Source organism: Pristiophorus japonicus, chromosome 3, assembly GCF_044704955.1.
Source record: "Pristiophorus japonicus isolate sPriJap1 chromosome 3, sPriJap1.hap1, whole genome shotgun sequence".
NCBI classification, from domain to species: Eukaryota; Metazoa; Chordata; class Chondrichthyes; family Pristiophoridae; genus Pristiophorus; species Pristiophorus japonicus.
The window spans coordinates 165521130-165546586 of NC_091979.1; the positions used below are offsets into that span (position 1 = coordinate 165521130).

The 25457-nt window shown below is 43.6% G+C and overlaps 1 protein-coding gene and 1 long non-coding RNA gene across 5 annotated transcripts in view; one reads left to right on the forward strand and one right to left on the reverse strand.

Moving 5' to 3' along the window:
* The window catches only part of LOC139259998 (microtubule-associated protein 2-like), a 607920-nt gene that overhangs the window by 176758 nt on the left and 405705 nt on the right, over positions 1-25457 (forward strand). The window lies entirely within an intron of this gene.
* LOC139259999 (uncharacterized) overlaps positions 1-25457 on the reverse strand; it is a 90161-nt gene that overhangs the window by 26632 nt on the left and 38072 nt on the right. For all 4 annotated transcript variants that reach the window (XR_011592700.1, XR_011592701.1, XR_011592699.1 and 1 more), the window contains exons 4-7: positions 25039-25383; positions 18128-18388; positions 11016-11107; positions 3571-3743 (exon numbers count right to left, since the gene is read on the reverse strand). This is a non-coding gene — a long non-coding RNA (uncharacterized lncRNA). The remainder of the gene's footprint in view (positions 1-3570; positions 3744-11015; positions 11108-18127; positions 18389-25038; positions 25384-25457) is intronic.

Genomic DNA, 25457 nt, shown 5'->3' on the forward strand with positions numbered 1-25457 from the left:
ACTGGGCTTGTATTCACTGGAGTTCAGAAGAATGAGAGGGTATCTCACACAAACGTTTAAAATTCTGACAGGTTTAGACAGGTTAGATGCAGGAATAATGTTCCCAATGTTGGGGAAGTCCAGAATCAGCGGTCACAGTCTAAGGATAAGGGGTAAGCCATTTAGGACCCAGATGAGGAGAAATTTCTTCACCCAGAGAGTGGTGAACCTGTGGAATTCTCTACCACAGAAAGTTGTTGAGGCCAATTCACTAAATATATTCAAAAAGGAGTTAGATGTAGTCCTTACTACTAGGGGGATCAAGGCGAATGGCGAGAAAGCAGGAATGGGGTACTGAGGTTGCATGTTCAGCCATGAACTCATTGAATGGCGATGCAGGCTCGAAGGGGCGAATGGCCTACTCCTGCACCTATTTTCTATGTTTCTATGTTTCTATGTCTATGTTTCTATCCCCTCTGCATCCACCTTTTCAAGCCCCCTCATAATCTTATACTTTTCGATAAGATCACCTCTCATTCTTCTGAATTCCAGTGAATAGAGACCCAACCTCCTCAACCTTTCCTCATAAGTCAACCCCCTCATCTCCGGAATCAACCTAGTGAACCTTCTCTGAACTGCCTCCAAAGCAAGTATATCCTTTCGTAAATATGGAAACCAAAACTGGAAGCCGTACTCCAGGTGTGGCCTCACCAATACCCTGTATAACTGTAGCAAGATGCCCCTGCTTGTATACTCCATCCCCTTTGCAATACAGGCCAAGATTTCATTGGCCTTCCTGATCACTTGCTGTACCTGCATACTAACCTTTTGTGTTTCATGCACAAGTACCCCCAGGTCCCGCTGTACTGCAGCACTTTGCAATTTTTCTCCATTTAAATAATAACTTGCTCTTTGATTTTATTCTGCCAAAGTGCGTGACGTTACACTTTCCGACATTATACTCCATCTGCCAAATTTGTTCCCACTCACTTAGCTTGTCTATGTCCTTTTGCAGATTTTTTGTGTCCTCCTCACACATTGCTTTTCCTCCCATCTTTGTATCATCAGCAAACTTGGCTACGTTACACTCGGTCCCGTCTTCCAAGTTGTTAATATAGATTGTAAATAGTTTGGGTCCCAGCACTGATCCCTGTGGCACCCCACTAGTTACTGATTACCAACTTGAGAATGAACCATTTATCCTGACTCTCTCTTTTCTGTTCGTTAGCCAATCCTCTATCCATGCTAATATATTATCCCCAACCCCGTGAACTTTTATCTTGTGCAGTAACCTTTTATGTGGCACCTTGTCAAATGCCTTCTGGAAGTCCAAATACACCACATCCACTGGTTCCCCTTTAGCCACCCTGTCCGTTACATCCTCAAAGAATTCCAGAAAATTTGTCGAACATGACTTCCCCTTCATAAATCCATGCTGACTCTGCCTGACCGAATTATGCTTTTCCAAATGTCCTGCTACTGCTTCTTTAATAATGGACTCTAACATTTTCCCAACCACAGATGTTAGGCTAACTGGTCTATAGTTTCCTGCTTTTTGTCTGCCTCCTTTTTCAAATAAAGATGTTACATTTGCAGTTTTCCAATCTGCTGGGACCTCCCCAGAATCCAGGGAATTTTGGTAAATTACAACCAATGCATCCACTATCCCTGCCGCTACTTCTCTTAAGACCCTAGGATGCAAGCCATCAGGTCCAGGGGATTTATCTGCCTTTAGTCCCATTATCTGTCCGAGTACCACCTCCTTAGTGATTGTGTTAAGTTCCGCCCCCCCATAGCCCCTTGACTATCCACTGTTGGGATATTGTTAGTGTCCTCTACCATAAAGACTGATACAAAATATTTGTTCAGAGTTTCTGTCATCTCCATGTTCCCCATTACTAATTCCCTAGTCTCGTCCTCTAAGGGACCAACATTTATTTACTTTAGCCACTCTTTTCCTTTTTATATACCTACAGAAACTCTTATCTGTTTTTATATTTCATGCTAGTTTACTTACATAGTCTATCTTCCCTTTCTTAATCATTTTTTTTAGTCATTCTTTGCTGGCTAGTAATAAGCTAATATCTGTAATGGTGACCATGTAACTACCAGATTGTCAAAAAGCCCATCTAGTTCACTAATGCCCTAACTTGGTCTGGACTATATGATATTCATCGGATTCGGACACAACTAAGGAACTCTCAGCCCAGTCAACCCTGCAAAATTTGCTTCACTAACATCTGGGGACTTGGGAGAGCTGTCCCACAGCCTGACATAGTTATATTCGTATACCTCCATCACCACCTTGGGTATGTCCTGTCCCACCAGCATCAGATCAAACATAGGCAAGGAAACCTGCTGCTGATTACCACCTACCACCCTCCTTTACCTGATAAATCAGTACTCTTCCATGTTGAGCACCACTTGGTGGGGAACTTCACCAAGAGTGGCTCAGTAGCACCACTACTGATCGAGCTGGTCGAGTCCTGAAGGACCTAGTAGCCGGACTGGGCCTGTGGTAGGTGGTGAGAGAACCAACACGAGGGAAAAATCTACTTGACCTCATCCTCACCAATTTACCTGTCGCAAATGCATCTGTCTATGACAGTATTTGTAGGAGTGACCACTATGCAGTCCTTGTCTTCACTCTGATCATGTTGTGTTGCACTACCACCGTGCTAAATAGGATAGATTTAGAACAGATCTAGCACCCCAAAACTGGGCATCCATGTGGTGCAGTGGGCCATCAGCAGCAGCAGAACTATATTCCACCACAATCCTGGCATATTCCTCACTCAAGCTAGGAATGGTATTCTCGTTCAGTGAGGAGTATAGAAAAGCATGCCAGGACAAATGATTGCAATTAGGTTCATGCTTTGCAAGTATGACAATCCAATCAGGTTCTAGGATTCATAATTTATTTTAGGAGCAGCACCAGGCGAACCTAAAAATGAGGTGCCAACCTGGGGAATGCTGCAACACAGGACGACATGCATGCTAAAAAGCAGAAGTACCATGCTATAGACAGAGCTAAGCAATCCCACAACCAACAGATCATCATCAAAACTCTGCAGTCCTGCCACATCCAGTCATGAATGGTGGTGGACAATTAAACAAGCAACAGGAGGAAGAGACTCCATGAACATCCCCATCCTCAATGAATGCGGAGGGCAGTACATGAGTGCAAAAGACAAGGCTGAAGCATTTGCAACCATTTTCAGCCAGAAGTGCCGAGTGGATAATCCATCTCAGCCTCCTCCTGAGTTCCCCACCACCACGATTTACTCCACGTGATATCAAGAAACGTCTGAGCACACTGAATACAGCAAAGTTTATGGGCCCCGACAACGTCCCAGCTGTCTTGCTGAAGACCTGTGCTCTAGAACTAGCTGTGTTTCTAGCCAAGCGGTTCCAGTACAGCTACAACACTAGCATCTACCCAACAAAGTTGACAGTTACCCAGGAATGTCCTGCCCACAAAAAGCAGGACAAATCCAATCTGGCCGTTTATTGCCCTATCAGCATACCCTCGATCATCAGCAAAGTGATGGAAGAGATCATCGACAGTGCTAAGAAGTGGCACTTACTCACCAATAACCTGCTCACCAATGCTTAATTTGGGTTCCACCAGATCCACTTGGCTCCAGACCTCAGTACAGCCTTGACATCAGTACAGCATTTGACTGAGTGTGGCACCAAGAAGCCCATGTAAAATGAATTTAATGGCAACCAGAGGGAAAATTCTTCACTGGCTGGATTCATACCTGCAACAAAGGAAGATGTTTGTGGTTGTTGGAGATCAATCAATTCAGCCCCAGGACATCGCTGCAGCAGTTCCTCAAGACAGTGTCTTAGGCACAACCATCTTCAGCTGCTTCATCAATGACCTTTGATCCTTCCATCACAAGGTCAGAAGTCAGGCTGTTCATTGATGATTGCACAGAGTTCGCAACTCCTCAGATACGAAGCAGTCCATGCCCGCATGCAGCATGACCTGGACAACATTCAGGCTTGGGCTGATAAGTGGCAAGTAACATTCATGCCACACAAGTGGTAAGCAATGCCCATCTCCAACAAGAGAGAGTCTAATCACTGCCCCTTGACATTCAACGACTGGGATACTGGTACACTATTACTATCATCGAATCCCCCATCATCAACATCCTGGGGGTTACTATTGACCAAAAACTTTACTGGGCCAGCCACTTAAATACTGTGGCCACAAGAACAGGTTAGTGGCTGGTTATTCTGCAGTGAATGACTCACTTCCTGACTCCCCAAAACCTTTCCACCATCTACAAGACACAAGTCAGGAGTATGATGGAATATTCTCCACTTTCCTGGATGAGTGCAGCTCCAACAACAATCAAGAAACAGCATCCAGGACAAAGCAGCCCCCTTGATTGGCCCCCCATCCACCACCTTAAACATTCACTGCCTCCACCACCTGCGTACCGTGGCTGCTGCATGTACCATTTGCAAGATGCACTGCAGCAACTTGCCAAGGCTTTTCGGCAGCACCTCCCAAACCTGTGACCTCTACCACTTAGAAGGACAAGGGCAGCAGGCGCATGGGAATATCAACACCTCCACAATCCCCTGCAAGTCACACACCATTTTGACTTGAAAAGATATCAGCGTTCGTTCATCATTGCTGGGCCAAAATCCTGGAACTCCCTCCCTAATAGCACTGTGGGAGTACCTTCACCACGCGGACCACAGCAGTTCAAGAAGGTGGCTGACCACCACCTTTTCAAGGCAATTAAGGATGGACAATAAATGCTGGCCTTGCCGGCGACGCCCACATTCCGTGAATGAATTTTAAAAAGCTTGCTGAGGTCTTAGACTTCTTATCTGCAATTATTCACTTCAGTAGCTGAAAGTTTTGAAAATTAAAAATTGCCCTCTCAGGATTTTTAAAGTGTGCAGCTCAAGTAATTTGTGCGGAAATTACGTTTGTTTCAATGGGTTCATTTATCAAAAGAATATATACAAAAAAAGATGTGCTCTGATACTTTCCTTTTTAAAGCAGATAATCAGCCATTTGTGACATGTTAAAAATATGTGTGCTATAGTTTTATAAAGGTAATGAAGAACAAGAAGAACGTGTATTTATATCGTGTCTTTAACGTAGTAGAACATCCCAAGGCATGTCACAGGAGTATTATGAGACAAAAAAATGTGACACCAAGCCACATAAGGAGAAAGCTTGGTCAAAGAGGTAGGTTTTAAGGAGCATCTTAAAGGAGGAAAGAGAAGTAGAGAGGCGGAGAGGTTTAGGGAGAGAATTCCAGAGCTTAGGGCCTAGGCAACAGAAGGTACAGCCACCAATGGTTGAGCGATTATAATCACGAATGCTCAAGATGGCAATGAAAATTAAGAATCATAGTAAACAAAATAGCCAAAAATGAAAAGTGAATCCCTGTGTATCTCTCTTACAATCAACCAGTAAGAGATTTCTGTGATCTCTCACAAACCTGTGAGAATTAGATCACAAAGCTGACCAAGATCAGTTATCTGGACCCATCAACATTTTATCCTGTTATTGGGCTGAATTTTCCATGCACAGGTTCTGAAAGAAGGTAGAGTCTGTTTTGAAGAGAAATATAGCAATGAAGTATATCGGCAATAGTATAATCAGTGGAATTCTTCCTATTGTTTTTGATGGTCCATGGGAAGTTTACTCATGGTTCTTGGACTTCTTCCCTCCCCCTCCCCCTTTCATCTGGTTGTATAAACTCCCTGGAGTTCATCCAGGAAGCAAGCAAGAAAAATTACTGAATATAGTGGCTTCCTGTACAACAAATACTTGTTTCTTGTTGAGAATTCTTTAAGTTGTATGGTGTTCCTGGTGCTTTGGTGACATTTGGCTGTATTTAGAGATCAGGCAACAGTAAACACTGCCTCTGTCACTTAGTGGGTTCTTGTAAGAATAGAAATGGTCAAAATGTTATTTAGTGCTAGTTTACCATTCAGTCCTAAAATCTTTTAAAAATTGTTCACAGAAGTTGGATTTTATGGTCCTATTTTACCAAAAGTTAACGTTAAACATCTGTGCATCATTATATTTGCACATACATTGTTCAGTGTCCCTGTACATAATACTACTATATAATTTGCAGTGAATCTGATCTGCTGAGATTGGATAAATATTCCACTCTGCAATTTAAGGACAGTGGTAACTTTTAATTATGATTGTGCTTGAGCTGAAGGACTGTTTACTGCAACTAGTCAAATGCTTCACTTTAATGTTCAATGACCTTTGGCATAGTCATCATTTCTCCTCTTCACTACTGGTAAAGCAGTGAATTAAGGAGAAACCTAATGAGAATTTCCTTCACTTTTTTTCGGAGTAGTTGCCTGCTAAAATTATTTAGATTTTTTTTTCCGTCATCTTGTTTCACATTTCCTGAATGTGCTGGAATATGATTCCATGGGCACTAAATGTCCTGTGGTACCTAACCCTAGAGCCAACTTTCACGGGGCGTTGTGCCTTGGCAAGCTATTCCATTATGTGGTGGAGGAAACTTCATGGCTGAGCCCAATCCTGTCTTTGCCAAATCTAAACACCCACAATTCTCAGGAGGGGGGGGCATCACAGGAGCATTGGTTGACATTTTTTTAACCCTCCCTGGTCTGTCGAGGAGCTGAGGCGATTTCTAGTACCTCTACTACTGGTCTAGCTCAGAACAGTTTATTTTTATTCATTCACTTGATGTGCGCGTCGCTGGCAGGCCAGCATTTATTGCCCATCCCTAATTGCCCTTGAGAAGGTGCTTTCTTGAACTGCTGCCGTCGGTGTGATGAAGATACTCCTACAGTGATGTTAGAGAGGGAGTTCCAGGATTTTGACCCAGCGACAATGAAGGAATGACAATATATTTCCAAGTCAGGATGATGTGTAATTTGGAGGTGGTGGTGTTCTCATGTGTCTGCTGCCCTTGTCCTTCTAGGTGGTCGAGGTCATGGGTTTTGGAGTTGCTGCCAAAGAAGCCTTGTAGATGGTACACACTACAGCCATGGTACGCCAGTGTTGGAAGGAGTGAAGGTTTAAGGTGGTGGATGGGGTGCAAATTAAGTGGGCTGTTTTTTTCCTGGATGGTGTCGCGCTTCTTGATTGTTGTTGGAGCTGCACTCATCCAGGCAAGTGGAGAGTATTCCATCACATTCCTGACTTGTGCCTTGTAGATGCTGGAAAAGCTTTGGGAGACTGAAGGTGAGACACTTGCCACAGAATACCCAGCCTCTGACCCATTCTTGTAGCAACAGTAATTATGTGGCTGGTCCAGTTAGGTTTCTGGTTAATGGTGACCCCTGGGATATTAATTGTGGGGAATTCGATGATGTGATTGAATGTGTAGGGGAGGTCACTAGACTCTCTCTTGTTGGAGAAAGTCATTGTCTGGTACTTGTGTGGCATGTGTGTTACTTGCCACTTATCAGCCCAAGCCTCAATGTTATCCAGGTCTTACTGCATGCAGGCACAGTCTGTTTCATTACCTGAGGAGTTGCGAATGGAACTGAACACCGTGCAATCATGAGCAAACATCCTCACTTCTGACCTTATGATGGAGGGAAGGTCATTGATGAAGTAGCTGAAGATGGTTGGGCATAGAATACTGCCCTGAGCAACTCCTGCTGCAGTGTCAACAAAGGCTGGAGAGTGGGATTTGTAGGGATCAATACTACACTAGGTAGTATCTTAAACCATGAAACCATTGGGAAACTCAGATTTTGTAATTTCTTAATGTGTTTGAAATGCAGTAGCTCTTCTACAGAGCCATCTTTGGAAGCTGTAGAAAAAGTGCATTGCAGTGTATAACATGTTCGAAAGAAATTGTCTTCTGTCCACTTTCTGTTAATGAGGGAGCTATAAATTAAGGTCCCGAAATTCACAGTCCCGGGAAGGACCGTTACTGCCCGTTAGCGGTGACCATTTGACAAAATCGAATGGCCGCCGCTTTGGGCTCAACTGGCCGCCCCAGCATAGATTTGGCCCAGGAGGTCGTGCAGCGGTGTGGGCCACCTCCGACTCTTGTGGTGGTGTGGGGCTTGTGGCAGTAGTGACATGCTAAAACTGCACACCGCTGCCACTACCGCTCTGCCCCCGTACCCATTTTCAGTGTGAAGAAACCGGCCCTTTAGCTGAACTATCATTATGACATTTAAGAGGCAAAAAATGACTTAGCATAAAATCTTCCAATGACATTGTTCTTGGGATGCATAATCATTCATAAATTTTCAAAAGCAATGCTGAGAAAAGATGGAAAGATTTATTGCTTTAAACCAAGAGTAGTTTTTTGTGCCGAGTGATTATTAGCATTGTTAATCTCTCAAATGTTTTAAGACTCTTGAACTGGTTGAACTACCAAAAAAAGACGCTTGAGACATTCTCTTCACCCACCATTCTAGTGTGAGATCACATAAAAGTTGCAGGCTTCACTGACTGTGACCCTGTCCATTTGAGAGAGCTTTACCATTTGGATAATGTTGAGTGCTTGATTAATTTGTTCAATCAGATGTTTCACTATCCTGATTAGTCTTTAAAATTTAACTAACTATGTTTATTACTTTTAGAATCGTAGAATGGTTACAGCACGCAAAAAGACCATTCAGCCCGTCGAGCCCATGCTAACTCTCAGCTAGTCCCAATCCCCTACCCTTTGCCCGTAGCCCTGCAATTTATTTTCCTTCAGATATTTATCCAACGCACTTTTGAAAGAGAAAATTGAGTCTGCCTCCACCACCCTGCATAAAAAAGTTTTTTCTTACATTGCCTTTGATTCTTTTGCCAATCACCTTAACATCAGATATCATCTCTTACAATATCAAATTGCTAACTTCTCTCCTTGTGTTCTTTGATCTAGTTTATCAGTACTGTTTAATGACAGATCTGTTTTGTTTATTGAGGATTTGTTTGTTGAAGAATTGTATTTTAATGACTTGGAACCTGATATGCCAGGTCCTGGCCTTGCACCAAAGAATACAAATGACCTTGTGGGACGGACCATACAACTAAGCAAAGAAACCATCTTAACGTGAGGTGAGAGCAAGGCTGGGGATGGAGACACCACGAATGAGGAGTTTCTGTCCCCTAGGCCTGCATAGTGATCAGTGTGTGGTTAGCAGAGGTATGCCTGGTCAGACCAGGTGTTACCTCCTCGAGCACTGGCTGTTTTGGTGCCAAAATGAGGGTCCAAGCTAGGATCATGGCCTGAACCTCTGAAGATTTGGCAGTAAGCTTTACTTTAATAATTTTCAAAACAATCCATTTGCAATGGGGGCCGTGGTGACACCTTACCTTATTTCCGGAGGGGGGACCAACCCATGCCCACCCCTCCCCACCCAGCAATCTTCGGACAGATTGCCAGGCCTTGTGCCAATGGAAGGTGGCCCAGGTGCAGTCCTGATGCATCTGTAGTGATGTCGGCATCTAACCTGAGCATGATAAGTAAGGGAATTGCATCTGAATTCCTGCACTTTCATCGGGTCCACAGCAGACACCACACAGATGAATGTATCCCAGTAGTCCAGGCAGAATATTCTCTCTTCCCCACCCCGATTCCCTCCTGCAGACTTTCAGAGGTTGTATTACTCAACGGAACAAAACCGCGTAGTTTGAAATCAGTTGAGCTGTAGCCCTGCTGGTTAACTAAAGCAAAATTTCTGCAGTATTACATTTTAACTGCAGTTTGAGAAGCCAAAATTAGCTGGGAATGAAAGGGAGTCTAAGAGCCAATTGCTGTTGGTTCAAATGCAATAGCTCCTGTTGTAAGGCTAACTAACTCCTGCTGCAAATCAGGCCTTCAAAATGATGTAATATGAGCCTCCTTACAACACTATCAAATGCAGCCTGCCTGTGCTTCCAGTTCCAACCAATAACTGGTAACGCAAGTTATCCCAGCAGTCAAGCTTTTCCTCATTGCAAATTATTTCATCTCGGACTTTGTACAAAGTTACTGTTCAAGAAAACCTTTTTGTGTAAGAAAATGTACCCAGCTGCAGAAATCTTAATTTCCATTCTTAGTTGATGAGGAATGTTGTAATTTATACAGCACAGCCTTCAGTATATTTCTGTAAAAGACACATGAATAAAGATTTTCGTTTGACTGAAGCAGGAGTTATTGTAGGCATCAGCCCTGGCTCAGTGGCAGCAATCTTGCCTCTGAGTCTGAAGGTTGTGGGCTCAAGCTCAACTCCAGAGACTTGAGTACATAATCTAGGCTGGCACTTCTTGCAGTACTAAATGACTGCTGCACTGTCAGAGGTTTTGTCTTTTGGATGAGATGTTAAACCAACATTTCCCCTCTCAGACGGGTGTAAAAGATCTCGTGGCACCTTTCAAAGAAGAACAGGGGAGTTCTCTAGGTGTCCTGGCCAACATTCATCCCTCAACCAACATCTAAAACAGTTGAGCACGGCACTTATTTAATTGCTGTTTGTGGGACCTTGCTCTATGCAAATTGGCTACCTTAAACATATGCAGAGTTCTATCATGAACTTTCCTCGCACACCACCTATCAATCCCTTATTTAAGGAATACTGTTTTCCTTCCTGGACCAAAATAAGCAGTTTTGTTAAATATCTCCATAACGCCTTAGTCACTCTTCTCGGCAGCTTAAACATATTGATTATGCAGTTTCTTTATCATTTAGTATGGTGCCATTCTTTGTTGTTTAGTTTGACTGTAGACAGACCTGAAAGAATGTTACGCACTCGTGCATTGAGCTAGTGGATGGTATGGGGTACTGGAATGTGGTATACAAAGAGAGGAAGTAGAGAACTAGATGAACCGTGGTCTTTTTTCTTCGAACAATTCCTAAAATATCCCAATGCTGTAATGGTCTAAAATGGCTTCAGTTGATTGCAAAATTATTGCTGAATATGTGTCTAGAATGGGAAAACACATATCAAGACAAAACTCCACATTTTAGATGAAATCGATGAGGGCATACTCTAGAATTGTAGGCATTAATGAGGAGACGTTAGAAGTTACCAGATGTAAACTGTATCCCCAGCTGCTCATTATTCTTTACCTTACAATCAGCTGAAATTATGTCTGATCCTGCAGGGAGCGGCTGGCTATGGTTACCACTTATTCACCAAAGGCAGCACTGCTTTCCAGTATCTAAAGAAACCACAATAAGCAGAAAGTTCTAGAAATTATATAATGGCTGATATAACAGTAAATTGGACCACACCTCCTTTAATTACAAAGTGCAGTTAAAATGAATGACTAGCTAATTTTGCATTTTTACCTTTTTGTACATTTAAACTAAAGCATGGGGTGTAACACCAAACATTGATTACACTGTTTATTACTGTATAAACAAATTATTTCAGTTCTGATTCACAATGTGTTTAGAATATTATACAACCTTGTCTTGTTTTACATCTGTTTTTTCCCTCGAGTGTACTAAAGGTGCAAAGAATAATTACGATGTATGCTTGTCAGAGAAAGCAAGAATGTAGTAGTCACAAAAGTAGTCACAAACACAGCAATGTGTTCCAATCATTGGGAAATGAAAAAAGTCCCTTGTTTAGAATGCAAGAAGAACAATCATCTTAATGATATTCCCACTGGTTCAATGGGCAAAAAAATAATGTTTGGCTGTAATATCCGCTGTCTGTCAACTTAATCATGCTGATTGGCTCAAAAATGTAATTGACGAAATTCAAATATCTCACAGGCTTCTCTTATGAAGGTTGTTTAGTTTCAGTCTCTCTCCTGGCATGATAGTCTGGGAATACTATAGATCAGGTGCCCCAAAGCTGTGGGATTCTAACACAGACCCTTTTTGTAAGTTTCACAAAAGTAAGTTTCAAATAAAATGTTTTTCCCTGTTATACCAGTCGTCACGTATAATAGACCAGCTATAAGTGGTGAAGACTGTATAGAAATATAGAAACATAGAAACATAGAAAAGAGCTGCAGGAGCAGGCCATTCGGCCCTTCGAGTCTGCACCACCATTCAATAAGATCATGGCTGATCATTCACCTCAGGACCCCTTTCTTGCTTTCTCTCCATACCCTTTGATCCCTTTAGCCGTAGGGGCCATATCTAACTCCCTCATGAATATATCCAATGAACTGGCATCAAAAACTCTCTGCGGTAGGGAATTCCACAGGATAACAACTCTCTGAGTGAAAAGGTTTCTCCCCATCTCGGTCCTAAATGGCTTACACCTTATCCTTAGACTGTGACCCCTGGTTCTATACTTCCCCAACATTGGGAACATTCTTCCTGCATCTAACCTGTCTAAACCCATCAGAACTTTAAACTTTTCTATGAGATCCCCTCTCATTCTTCTGAACTCCAGTGAATACAAGCCCAGTTGATCCAGTCTTTCTTGATATGTCAGTCCCGCCATCCCGGGAATCAGTCTGGTGAACCTTCGCTGCACTCCCTCAATAGCAAGAACGTCCTTCCTCAGATTAGGAGACCAAAACTGAACACAATATTCCAGGTGAGGCCTCACTAAGGCCCTGTACAACTGCAGTAAGACCCCCCTGCTCCTATACTCAAATCACCTAGCTATGAAGGCCAACATGCCATTTGCCTTCATCGCCGTCTGCTGGACCTGCATGCCAACTTTCAATGACTGATGTACCATGACTCCTAGGTCTCGTTGCACCTCCCCTTTTCCTGATTTGTCGCCATTCAGATAATATTCTGCCTTCCTGTTTTTGCCACCAAAGTGGATAACCTCACATTTATCCACATTATACTGCATCTGCCATGCATTTACACACTCACCTAACCTGTCCATGTCACCCTACAGCCTCTTAGCATCCTACTCACAGCTCACTGCGTCACCCAGCTTAGTGTCGTCTGCAAACTTGGAGATATTACACTCAATTCCCTCATCGAAATCATTAATGTATATTGCAAATATCTGGGGTCCCAGCACTGAGCCCTGCGGCACCCCACTAGTCACTGCCTGCCATTCTGAAAAGGACCCGTTTATCCCGACTCTCCTTCGTGTCTGCCAACTAATTATCTATCCACGTCAGTACATTACCCCCAATACCACGTGCTTTAATTTTGCACACCAATCTCTTGTGTGGGACCTTGTCAAAAGCCTTTTGAAAGTCCAAATACACCACATCCACTGGTTCTCCCTTGTCCACTCTACTAGTTACATCCTCAAAAAATTCTAGAACATTTGTCAAGCAGGATTTCCCTTTCACTAATCTTTTTCTCTTCACATATCTAAAGAAGATTTTGCAGTCAGTTTTGATGTTCCCAGCAAGATTCTTCTCATACTCTATTTTCCCCCTCCTAATTAAACCCTTTGTCTGTCCTCTGCTGTATTACAAAATTATCCCAGTCCTCAGGTTTGCTGCTTTTTCTGGCCAATTTATATGCCTCTTCCTTGGATTTAACACCATCCTTAATTTCCCTTGTTAGCCACAGTTAGGCCACCTTCCCCATTTTATTTTTACTCCAGACAGGGATGTACAATTGTTGAAGTTCATCCATGTGATCTTTAAATGTTTGCCATTGCCTATCCACCGTCAACCCTTTAAGTATCACTCGCCAGTCTATTCTAGCCAATTCACATCTCATACCATCGAAGTTACCTTTCCTTTAAGTTCAGGACCCTAGTCTCTGAATTAACTGTGTCACTCTCCATCTTAATAAAGAATTCTACCATATTATGGTCAATCTTCCCCAAGGGGCCTCACACAACAAGATTGCTAATTAGTCCTTTCTCATTACACATCACCCAGTCTAGGATGGCCAACTCTCTAGTTGGTTCCTCGACATATCGGTCTGGAAAACCATCCCTAATACAGTCCAGGAAATCTTCCTCCACCGCATTGCTACCAGTTTGGTGAGCCCAATCAATATGTAGATTAAAGTCGCCCATGACAACTGCTGTACCTTCAATGCATGCATCCCTAATTTCTTGTTTGATGCTGCCTCCAACCTCACTATTACTGTTTGGTGGTCTGTACACAACTCCCATTAGCGTTTTCTGCCCTTTGGTATTCCGTAGCTCCACCCATACAGATTCCACATCATCCAAGCTAATGTCCTTCCTTACTATTGCATTAATTTCCTCTTAGAAACATAGAAAATAGGTGTAAGAGTAGGCCATTTGGCCCTTCGAGCCTGCACCACCATTCAATAAGATCATGACTAATCATTCACCTCAGTACCCCGTTCCTACTTTCTCTCCACACCCCTTGATCCCTTTAGCCGTAGGGGCCATATCTAACTTCCTCTTGAATATATCTAATGAACTGGTATCAAAAGCTCTCTGTTGGAGAGAATTCCACAGGTTAACAACTTTCTGAGTGAAAAAGTTTCTCCTCAACTCAGTCCTAAATGGCTTACCCCATATCCTTGGACTGTGACTCCTGGTTCTGGACTTCCCCAACATCGGGAACATTCTTCCTGCATCTAACCTGTCCAGTCCCATCAGAAATTTATATGTTTCTATTAGATCCCCTCTCAATCTTCTAAATTACAGTGAATACAGGCCAGTCGATCCAGTCTCTTCTCATATGTCAGTCCTGCCATCCCGGGAATCAGTCTGGTGAACCTTCACTGCACTCCCTCAATAGCAAGTACGTCCTTCCTCAGATTAGGAGACCAAAACTGAACTCAATATTCCAGGTGAGGCTTCACCAAGGCCCTGTACAACTGCAATAAGACCTCCCTGCTCCTATACGCAAATCCCCTAGCTATGAAGGCCAACATGCCATTTGCCTTCTTCACCACCTGCTGCACCTGCTTGCCAACCTTCAATGACTGAAGACACCCAGGTCTCGTTGCACCGCCCCTTTTCCTAATCTGCCGCCATTCAGATAATAATCTGCCTTCATGTTTTTGCCCCCAAAGTGGATAACCTCACATTTATCCACATTATACTGCATCTGCCACATGCTTGCCCACTCACCTAACCTGTCCAAGTCACCCTGCAGCCTCTTAGCATCCTCCTCACAGCTCACACCACCACCCAGCTTAGTGTCATCTGCAAACTTGGAGATATTACACTCAATTCCTTCATGTAAGTCATTGATGTATATTGTAAATAGCTGGGGTCCCAGCACTGAGCCCTGCGGCACCCTACTAGTCACTGCCTGCCATTCTGAAAAGGACCAATTTATCCAGATTCTCTGCTTTCTGTCTACCAATCAGTTCTCAATCCATGTCAGTACATTACCCCCAATACCATGTGCTTTAGTTTTGCACACCAATCTCTTGTGTGGGACCTTGTCAAAAGCCTTTTGAAAGTCCAAATACACCACATCCACTGGTTCTCCCTTGTCACATCCTCAAAAAAATTCCAGAAGATTTGTCAAGCTTGATTTCCCTTTCATAAATCCATGCTGACTTGGACCGATCCTGTCACTGCTTTCCAAATGCGCTGCTATTTCATCTTTAATAATTGATTCCAACATTTTCCCACGACTGGTGTCAGGCTAACCGGTCTATAATTACCCGTTTTCTCTCCCTCCTTTTTTAAAAAGTGGTGTTACATTAGCTACCCTCCAGTCATAGGAACTGATCCAGAGTTGATAGAATGTTGGAAAATTATCACCAATGCAACCACTATTTCTAGGGCCACTTCCTTAAGTACTCTGGGAAGCAGACTATCAGACCCCGGGGATTTATCGGCCTTCAATCCCATCAATTTCCCGAACACAATTTCCTGCCTAATAAGGATATCCTTCAGTTCCTCCTTCTCACTAGACCCTCGGTCCCCTAGTACTTCCGGAAGATTATTTGTGTCTTCCTTCGTGAAGACAGAACCAAAGTATTTGTTCAACTGCTCTGCCATTTCTTTATTCCCCATTATAAATTCACCTGAATCTGACTGCAAGGGACCTACATTTGTCTTCATTAATTCATTTCTCTTCACATATCTATAAAAGCTTTTGCAGTCAGTTTTTATGTTCCTGGCAAGCTTCCTCTCATATTCTATTTTCCCCCTCCTAATTAAACCCTTTGTGCTGCTCTGCTGAATTCTAAATTTCTCCCAGTCCTCGGGTTTGCTGCTTTTTCTGGCCGTTTATATGCCTCTTCCTTGCATTTAACACTATCCTTAATTTCCCTTGTTAGCCACGGTTGAGCCACCTTCCCCGTTTTAATTTTACTTCAGACAGGGATACACAATTGTTGAAGTTCATCCATGTGATCTTTGTCATTGCCTATCCACCGTCAACCCTTTAAGTATCATGTGCCAGTCTATTCTAGCCAATTCACGACTCAAAGCATCGAAGTTACCTTTCCTTAAGTTCAGGACCCTAGTCTCTGAATAAAGAATTCTATCATATTATGTTCTCTCTTCCCCAAGTGCCTCGCACATCAAGATTGCTAATTAGTCCTTTCTCTTTACACATCACCCAGTCTAGGATGGCCAGCCCTCTCGTTGGTTCCTCGACATATTGGTCGAGAAAACCATCCCTAATACACTCCAGGAAATCCTCCTCCACCGTATTGCTACCAGTTTGTTCAGCCCAATCTATATGTAGTGTATGGTTGCCCATGATAACTACTGTACTCTTATTGCATGCATCCCTAATTTCTTGTTTGTTGCTGTCCCCAACCTCTCTACTACTGTTTGGTGGTCTGTACACAACTCCCACTAACGTTTTCTGCCCTTTGGTATTACGCAGCCCCACCCATATAGATTCCACATCATCCAAGCTAATGTCCTTCCTTACTATTGCGTTAATTTCATCTTTAACCAACTACGCCACCCCACCTTCTTTTCCTTTCTGTTTATCCTTCCTAAATGTTGAATACCCCTGGATGTTGAGTTGCCAGCCTTGGTCACCCTGGAGCCATGTCTCTGTGATGCCAAGTACATCATATCAGTTAACTGCTCTCTGCGCAGTTAATTCGTCCACCTTATTCCGAATACTCCTCGCATTGAGGCACAGAGACTTCAGGCTTTTCTTTTTAACACCCTTTTCCTCTTTAGAATTTTGCTGTAATGTGGCCCTTTTTGATTTTTGCCTTGGGTTTCTCTGCCCTCCATTTTTACTTTTCTTCTTTCTATCTTTTGCTTCTGCCCCCATTCTACTTCCCTCTGTCTCCCTGCATAGGTTCCCATCCCCCTGCCATATTAGTTTAACCCCTCCCCAACAGCACTAGCAAATACTCCCCCGAGGACATTGGTTCCGGTCCTGCCCAGGTGCAGACCGTCCGGTTTGTACTGGTCTCACCTCCCCAGAACCGGTTCAATGTCCCAGGAATTTGAATCCCTCCCTTCTGCACCGCTCCTCAAGCCACGTATTCATCTGAGCTGTCCTGCGATTCCTACTCTAACCAGCACATGGCACTGGTAACAATCCTGAGATTACTACTTTTGAGGTCCTACTTTTTAAATTTAGCTCCTAGCTTCCTAAATTCGTCTTGTAGGACCTCATCCCGTTTTTTACTTATATTGTTGGTACCTATATGCACCACGTCAACTGGCTGTTCACCCTCCCTCTTCAAAATGTCCTGCACCCACTCCGAGACATCCTTGACCCTTGCACCAGGGAGGCAACATACCATCCTGGAGTCTCGGATGCGGCCGCAGAAACATCTATCTATTCCCCTTACAATAGAATCCCCGACCACTATCGCTCTCCCACTTTTTTTCCTGCCCCCCTGTGCAGCAGAGCCACCCACGGTGCCATGAACTTGGCGGCTGCTGCTGCTCTCCCCTGATGAGTCATCCCCCTCCACAGTACCCAAAGCGGTGTATCTGTTTTGCAGAGGGATGACTGCAGGGGACCCCTGCACCACATTCCTTCCACTGCACTTCCTGTTGGTCATCCATCCCCTATCTGGCTGTGTACTCTTTAGCTGCGGTGTGACCAACTTACTAAACGTGCTATTCACGACATCCTCAGCATCATGGATGCTGCAGAGTAAATCCACCTGCAGCTCCAGTGCTGCAGTGCGGTCTGTCAGGTGCTGCAGGCGGATGCACTTCCCACAAATGTAATCGTCAGGGACACGAGAAGCGTCCCTGGCTTCCCATATTGCACAGGAGGAGCATTATAACACGTGTCCAAGCTCTCCTGCCATGACATAACCCTTAGATTAAGTTAATTTGGCAACAACAATACTGAAAGATTACTTACTGATAAAGAAAAGAAAAAGAAAAACTGCTCGTCAATCACCAGCCAATCACTTACCCCCTAGGCTGTGACGTCACCTTTCGATTTCTTTCTACTTTTGTTTTGCCTTCTCACCCTGCTGCAGCTGCACCAGCTGGCCTCTCTGACTCCCCGAACCCCTCGAGTGTGGGCCTTTTATAGGCCTCCGCTGAAGCTGCTCCCCGGACTCCCGCCTCTCCGACTCCCCGAACTCCTCGACTGTGGGCCTTTTATAGACCTCCGCTGACGCTGCTCCCCGGACTCCCGCCTCTCCGACTCCATGTCATTCCGTGGCCAAGACTGGGAATTAAACATACAGGGGTATCTGACAATTCGGAAAGATAGACAAGAAGGGAAAGGAGGTGGGATAGCTCTGTTAATAAAGGATGATATCAGGGCAGTTGTGTGAGACGATATTGGCTCTAATGAACAAAATGTTGAATCATTGTGGGTGGAGATTAGAGGTAGTAAGGGGAAAAAGTCACTGGTGGGCGTAGTTTATAGGCCCCCAGATAATAACTTCATGGTGGGGCGGGCAATAATCAAGGGAATAATGGAGGCATGTGAAAAAGGAACGGCAGTAGTCATGGGGGATTTTAACCTACATATCGATTGGTCAAATCAAATCGCACGGGGTAGCCTGGAGGAGGAATTCATAGAATGCATACGGGATTGTTTCTTCGAACAGTATGTTACTGAACCTACAAAGGAGCAAGCTATCTTAGATCTGGTCCTGTGTAATGAGACAGGAATAATAAACGATCTCCTAGTAAACGATCCTCTCGGAATGAGTGATCACAGTATGGTTGAATTTGTAATACAGATTGAGGGTGAGGAAGTTGTGTCAGAAACGAGCGTACTATGCTTAAACAAAGGGGACTACAGTGGGATGAGGGTAGAGTTGGCGAAAGTAGACTGGAAACACAGACTAAATGGTGGTACAATTGAGGAACAATAGTGGACTTTTAAGGAGCTCTTTCATAGTGCTCAACAAAAATATATTCCAGTGAAAAAGAAGGGTGGTCAGAGAAGGGATAACCAGCCGTGGATAACCAAGGAAATAAAGGAGAGTATCAAATTAAAGACCAATGCGTATAAGGTGGCCCAGGTTAGTGGGAAACTAGAAGATTGGGAAAATTTTAAAGAACAGCAAAGAATGACGAAAAAAGCAATAATGAAAGGAAAGATAGATTACGAAGGTAAACTTGCGCAAAACATAAAAACAGATATTAAAAGCTTTTACAGATATATAAAACGGAAAAGAGTGAATGCAGTAAATGTTGGTCCCATAGAAGATGAGAAGGGGGATTTAATAATGGGAAATGTGGAAATGGCTGATACCTTAAACAATTATTTTGCTTCGGTCTTCACAGTGGAAGACAGAAAAACCATGCCAAAAATTGCTGGTCACGGGAATGTGGGAAGGGAGGACCTTGAGACAATCACTATCACTAGGCGGGTAGTGCTGGACAGGCTAATGGGACTCAAGATAGACAAGTCCCCTGGTCCTGATGAAATGCATCCCAGGGTATTAAAAGAGATGGCGGAAGTTATAGCAGATGCATTCGTTATAATCTACCAAAATTCTCTGGACTCTGGGGAGGTACCAGCGGATTGGAAAGCAGCAATGAAATGCCTCTGTTTAAAAAAAAAGGGGGCAGATAAAAGGCAGGTAACTATCATTAAGGAAGAAATAGCGGGACATCTAGATAGGAATAGTGCAATCAAGCAGACGCAGCATAGATTCATGAAGGGGAAATCATGTTTAACTAATTTACTGGAATTCTTTGAGGATATAACGAGCATGGTGGTTAGAGGTGTACCGATGGATGTGATGTATTTAGATTTCCAAAAGGCATTCGATAAAGTGCCACACAAAAGGTTACTGCAGAAGATAGAGGTACGCGGAGTCAGAGGAAATGTATTAGCATGGATAGAGAATTGGCTGGCTAACAGAAAGCAGAGAGTCGGGATAAATGGGTCCTTTTCGGGTTGGAAATCGGTGGTTAGTGGTGTGCCACAGGATTCGGTGCTGGGACCACAACTGTTTACAATATACATAGATGACCTGGAAGAGGGGACAGAGTGCAGTGTAACAAAATTTGCAGATGACACAAAGATTAGTTGGAAAGCTGGTTGTGTAGAGGCTGCAAAGAGATTTGGATAGGTTAAGCGAATGGGCTAAGGTTTGGCAGATGGAATACAATGTCGGAAAGTGTGAGGTTATCCACCTTGGGGAAAAAAACAGTAAAAGGGAATATTATTTGAATGGGGAGAAATTATAACATGCTGAGGTGCAGAGGGACCTGGTGGTCCTTGTGCATGAAACTCTTTTGAGTTGAAACTCTTTTGAGTCCTTGTGCATGAATCCCAAAAAGTTAGTTTGCAGGTGCAGCAGATAGTCAGGAAGGCGAATGGAATGTTGGCCTTCATTGCGAGAGGGATGGAGTACAAAAGCAGGGAGGTCCTGCTGCAACTGTATAGACATAGAAACATAGAAACATAGAAAATAGGTGCAGGAGTAGGCCATTCGGCCCTTCTAGCCTGCACCGCCATTCAATGAGTTCATGGCTGAACATGCAACTTCAGTACCCCATTCCTGCTTTCTCACCATACCCCTTGATTCCCCTAGTAGTAAGGATTTCATCTAACTCCTTTTTGAATATATTTCGTGAATTGGCCTCAACAACTTTCTGTGGTAGAGAATTCCACAGGTTCACCACTCTCTGGGTGAAGAAATTCCTCCTCATCTCGGTCCTAAATGGCTTACCCCTTATCCTTAGACTGTGTCCCCTGGTTCTGGACTTCCCCAACATTGGGAACATTCTTTCTGCATCTAACCTGTCTAACCCCATCAGAATTTCAAACGTTTCTATGAGGTCCCCTCTCATTCTTCTGAACTCCAGTGAATACAAGCCCAGTTGATCCAGTCTTTCATGATAGGTCAGTCCCTCCATGCCGGGAATCAGTCTGGTGAACCTTCGCTGCACTCCCTCAATAGCAAGAATGTCCTTCCTCAGGTTCGGAGACCAAAACTGTACACAATACTCCAGGTGTGGCCTCACCAAGGCCCTGTACAACTGTAGCAACACCTCCCTGCCCCTGTACTCAAATCCCCTCGCTATGAAGGCCAACATGCCATTTGCTTTCTTAACCGCCTGCTGTACCTGCATGCCAACCTTCAATGACTGATGTACCATGACACCCAGGTCTCTTTGCACCTCCCCTTTTCCTAATCTGTCACCATTCAGATAATAGTCTGTCTCTCTGTTTTTCCCACCAAAGTGGATAACCTCACATTTATCCACATTATACTTCATCTGCCATGCATTTGCCCACTCACCTAACCTATCCAAGTCGCTCTGCAGCCTCATAGCATCCTCCTCGCAGCTCACACTGCCACCCAACTTAGTGTCATCCGCAAATTTGGAGATACTACATTTAATCCCCTCGTCTAAATCATTAATGTACAGTGTAAACAGCTGGGGCCCCAGCACAGAACATTGCGGTACCCCACTAGTCACTGCCTGCCATTCTGAAAAGTCCCCATTTACTCCTACTCTTTGCTTCCTGTCTGACAACCAGTTCTCAATCCATGTCAGCACACTACCCCCAATCCCATGTGCTTTAACTTTGCACATTAATCTCTTGTGTGGGACCTTGTCGAAAGCCTTCTGAAAGTCCAAATATACCACATCAACTGGTTCTCCCTTGTCCACTCTACTGGAAACATCCTCAAAAAATTCCAGAAGATTTGTCAAGCATGATTTCCCTTTCACAAATCCATGCTGACTTGGACCTATCATATCACCTCTTTCCAAATGCACTGCTATGACATCCTTAATAATTGATTCCATCATTTTACCCACTACCGATGTCAGGCTGACCGGTCTGTAATTCCCTGTTATCTCTCTCCCTCCTTTTTTAAAAAGTGGGGTTACATTGGCTACCCTCCACTCCATAGGAACTGATCCAGAGTCAATGGAATGTTGGAAAATGACTGTCAATGCATCCACTATTTCCAAGGCCTCCTCCTTAAGTACTCTGGGATGCAGTCCATCAGGCCCTGGGGATTTATCGGCCTTCAATCCCATCAATTTCCCCAACACAATTTCCCGACTAATAAGGATTTCCCTCAGTTCCTCCTCCTTACTAGACCCTCTGACCCCTTTTATATCCGGAAGGTTGTTTGTGTCCTCCTCAGTGAATACTGAACCAAAGTACAAGTTCAATTGGTCCGCCATTTCTTTGTTCCCCGTTATGACTTCCCCTGATTCTGACTGCAGGGGACCTATGTTTGTCTTTACTAACCTTTTTCTCTTTACATATCTATAGAAACTTTTGCAATCCGTCTTAATGTTCCCTGCAAGCTTCTTCTCGTACTCCATTTTCCCTGCCCTAATCAAACCCTTTGTCCTCCTCTGCTGAGTTCTAAATTTCTCCCAGTCCCCGGGTTCGCTGCTATTTCTGGCCAATTTGTATGCCACTTCCTTGGCTTTAGTACTATCCCTGATTTCCCTTGATAGCCACGGTTGGGCCACCTTCCCTTTTTTATTTTTACGCCAGACAGGAATGTACAATTGTTGTCGTTCATCCATGCGGTCTCTAAATGTCTGCCATTGCCCATCCACAGTCAACCCCTTCAGTATCATTCGCCAATCTATCCTAGCCAATTCACGCCTCATACCTTCAAAGTTACCCTTCTTTAAGTTCTGGACCATGGTCTCTGAATTAACTGTTTCATTCTCCATCCCAATGCAGAATTCCACCATATTATGGTCACTCTTCCCCAAGGGGCCTCGCACAACGAGATTGCTAATTAATCCTCTCTCATTACACAACACCCAGTCTAAGATGGCCTCCCCCCTAGTTGGTTCCTCGACATATTGGTCTAAAAATCCATCCCTTATGCACTCCAGGAAATCCTCCTCCACCGTATTGCTTCCAGTTTGGTTAACCCAATCTATGTGCATATTAAAGTCACCCATTATAACTGCTGCACCTTTATTGCACGCACCCCTAATTTCATGTTTGATGCCCTCCCCAACATCACTACTACTGTTTAGAGGTCTGTACACAACTCCCACTAACGTTTTTTGCCCTTTGGTATTCTGCAGCTCTACCGATATAGATTCCACATCATCCAAGCTAATGTCCTTCCGAACTATTGCCTTAATTTCCTCCTTAACCAGCAATGCTACCCCACCTCCTTTTCCTTTTATTCTATCTTTCCTGAATGTTGAATACCCCTGGATGTTAAGTTCCCAGCCCTGATCATCCTGGAGCCACATCTCCGTAATCCCAATCACATCATATTTGTTAACATCTATTTGCACAGTTAATTCATCCACCTTATTGCGGATACTCCTTGCATTAAGACACAAAGCTTTCAGGCTTGTTTTTTTAACACCCTTTGTCCTTTTAGAATTTTGCTGTACAATGGCCCTTTTTGTTCTTTGCCTTGGGTTTCTCTGCCCTCCACTTTTCCTCATCTCCTTTCTGTCTTTTGCTTTTGCCTCCTTTTTGTTTCCCTCTGTCTCCCTGCATTGGTTCCCATACCCCTGCCATATTAGTTTAAATCCTCCCCAACAGCACTAGCAAACACTCCCCCTAGGACATTGGGGTATTGGTGAGGCCACACCTGGAGTACTGAGTGCAGTTTTGGTCACCTTACTTAAGGAAGGATATACTGGCTTTGGAGGGGGTACAGAGATGATTCACTAGGCTGATTCCAGAGATGAGGGGGTTACCTTATGATGATTGATTGAGTAGACTGGGTCTTTACTCGTTGGAGTTCAGAAGGATGAGGGATGATCTTATAGAAACATTTAAAATAATGAAAGGGATAGACAAGATAGAGGCAGAGAGGTTGTTTCCACTGGTAGGGGAGACTAGAACTAGGGGGCACAGCCTCAAAATACGGGGGAGCCAATTTAAAACCGAGTTGAGAAGGAATTTCTTCTCCCAGAGGGTTGTGAATCTGTGGAATTCTCTGCCCAAGGAAGCAGTTGAGGCTAGCTCATTGAATGTATTCAAGTCACAGATAGATAGATTTTTAACCAATAAGGGAATTAAGGGTTACGGGGAGCGGGCGGGTAAGTGGAGCTGAGTCCACGACCAGATCAGCCATGATCTTGTTGAATGGCGGAGCAGGCTTGAGGGGCTAGATGGCCTACTCCTGTTCCTAATTCTATGTTCTTATGTTCTTGCTGATTGGAAGTGAAAATCCTAACTTGTTTCAGCCATTGAAGACACTTGGTTGCGCCATGGCATCATAGTTGTGCATAACACCGATTTAAATTGATTGAGCTACTTTACATTTTGAACATTTTACACTAAAATTATAACTTTTCAAAAAAACAAGAAGCTGCCTTTATGGGAATGAATGAAAATCTCAATAACGGGGATAATGTTGTTAGGTAGCCAAAATCCCTATACTATCATAATCCAGGGATACTTTAATTGGATATGAGCTTTAAAAAAAATTGTTTTTGGTCTATTTTCACTTGCTCCTCCACAGGCAATGGTTATCCTCCAGTACCTCAGACGTTCTTTATCAATGACCCTCTGCAGTGAGTATCTACAGGCTTTTTGGCAATTGAGAGCATCATAGCCAAGCCAGAATTTGTTCTTTCCTAATTCAAACAAATGAACTTTCCAGCATGGGTAGCTGTATAGGGATTGGTAGCAGGAACTGTGGTCAATTTGTGCTCCCTTACTCCGAAGTAGTAAGGACAATTGTAGTACCACTACACCCCCTTGCTGAGAATGGGATTAGAACTTGGTATCTTCCTGGTCCATATAGTTCAGATACTCATTGTATTAACAGATAAGCCAACAGAGAAGCCTTAATTATAGGTTTTTAAAGATTTGTAGATAAGTGTGACTCTGTAGAGAACAGCGAGTTACAAATAACACTTTAATGTGCTATGCTTTTGATGTGCACTTACCTACACATTCTTTTCCTGCAAGTTTTTGCCTCTATCTGTTATCTCAGTCACAGGAGAAATGTAAAACACTGTGCAATCTCAATGTAATAATGTCATTTCTCATCAACTCCCTCCTGTTGTAGCCCAAGCCGTGTGTCAAAATATTGTAAAAACTTTGTTTGCAGTACATGACATGGAGTCTTTCTGAATAAAGGTTTGGGAGTACGTTCAAGGCTGTAATAGCTGCGTAATGTTTGTAGGTGTGTGCCAACCACTTTAAGCTTTGCTGTTATGGTTTACATCGTCCAATCCTCTTGAGGGTCCTGACCAGTCCTTTGTTCTTTGTATGAAACTCTTTTGAGTTACCTGCAAAACATAAAAACATTAAACGGTGCCACCCGGCCTGGGTGACACTCCAGACATTTACAAGGCCCTTTTTT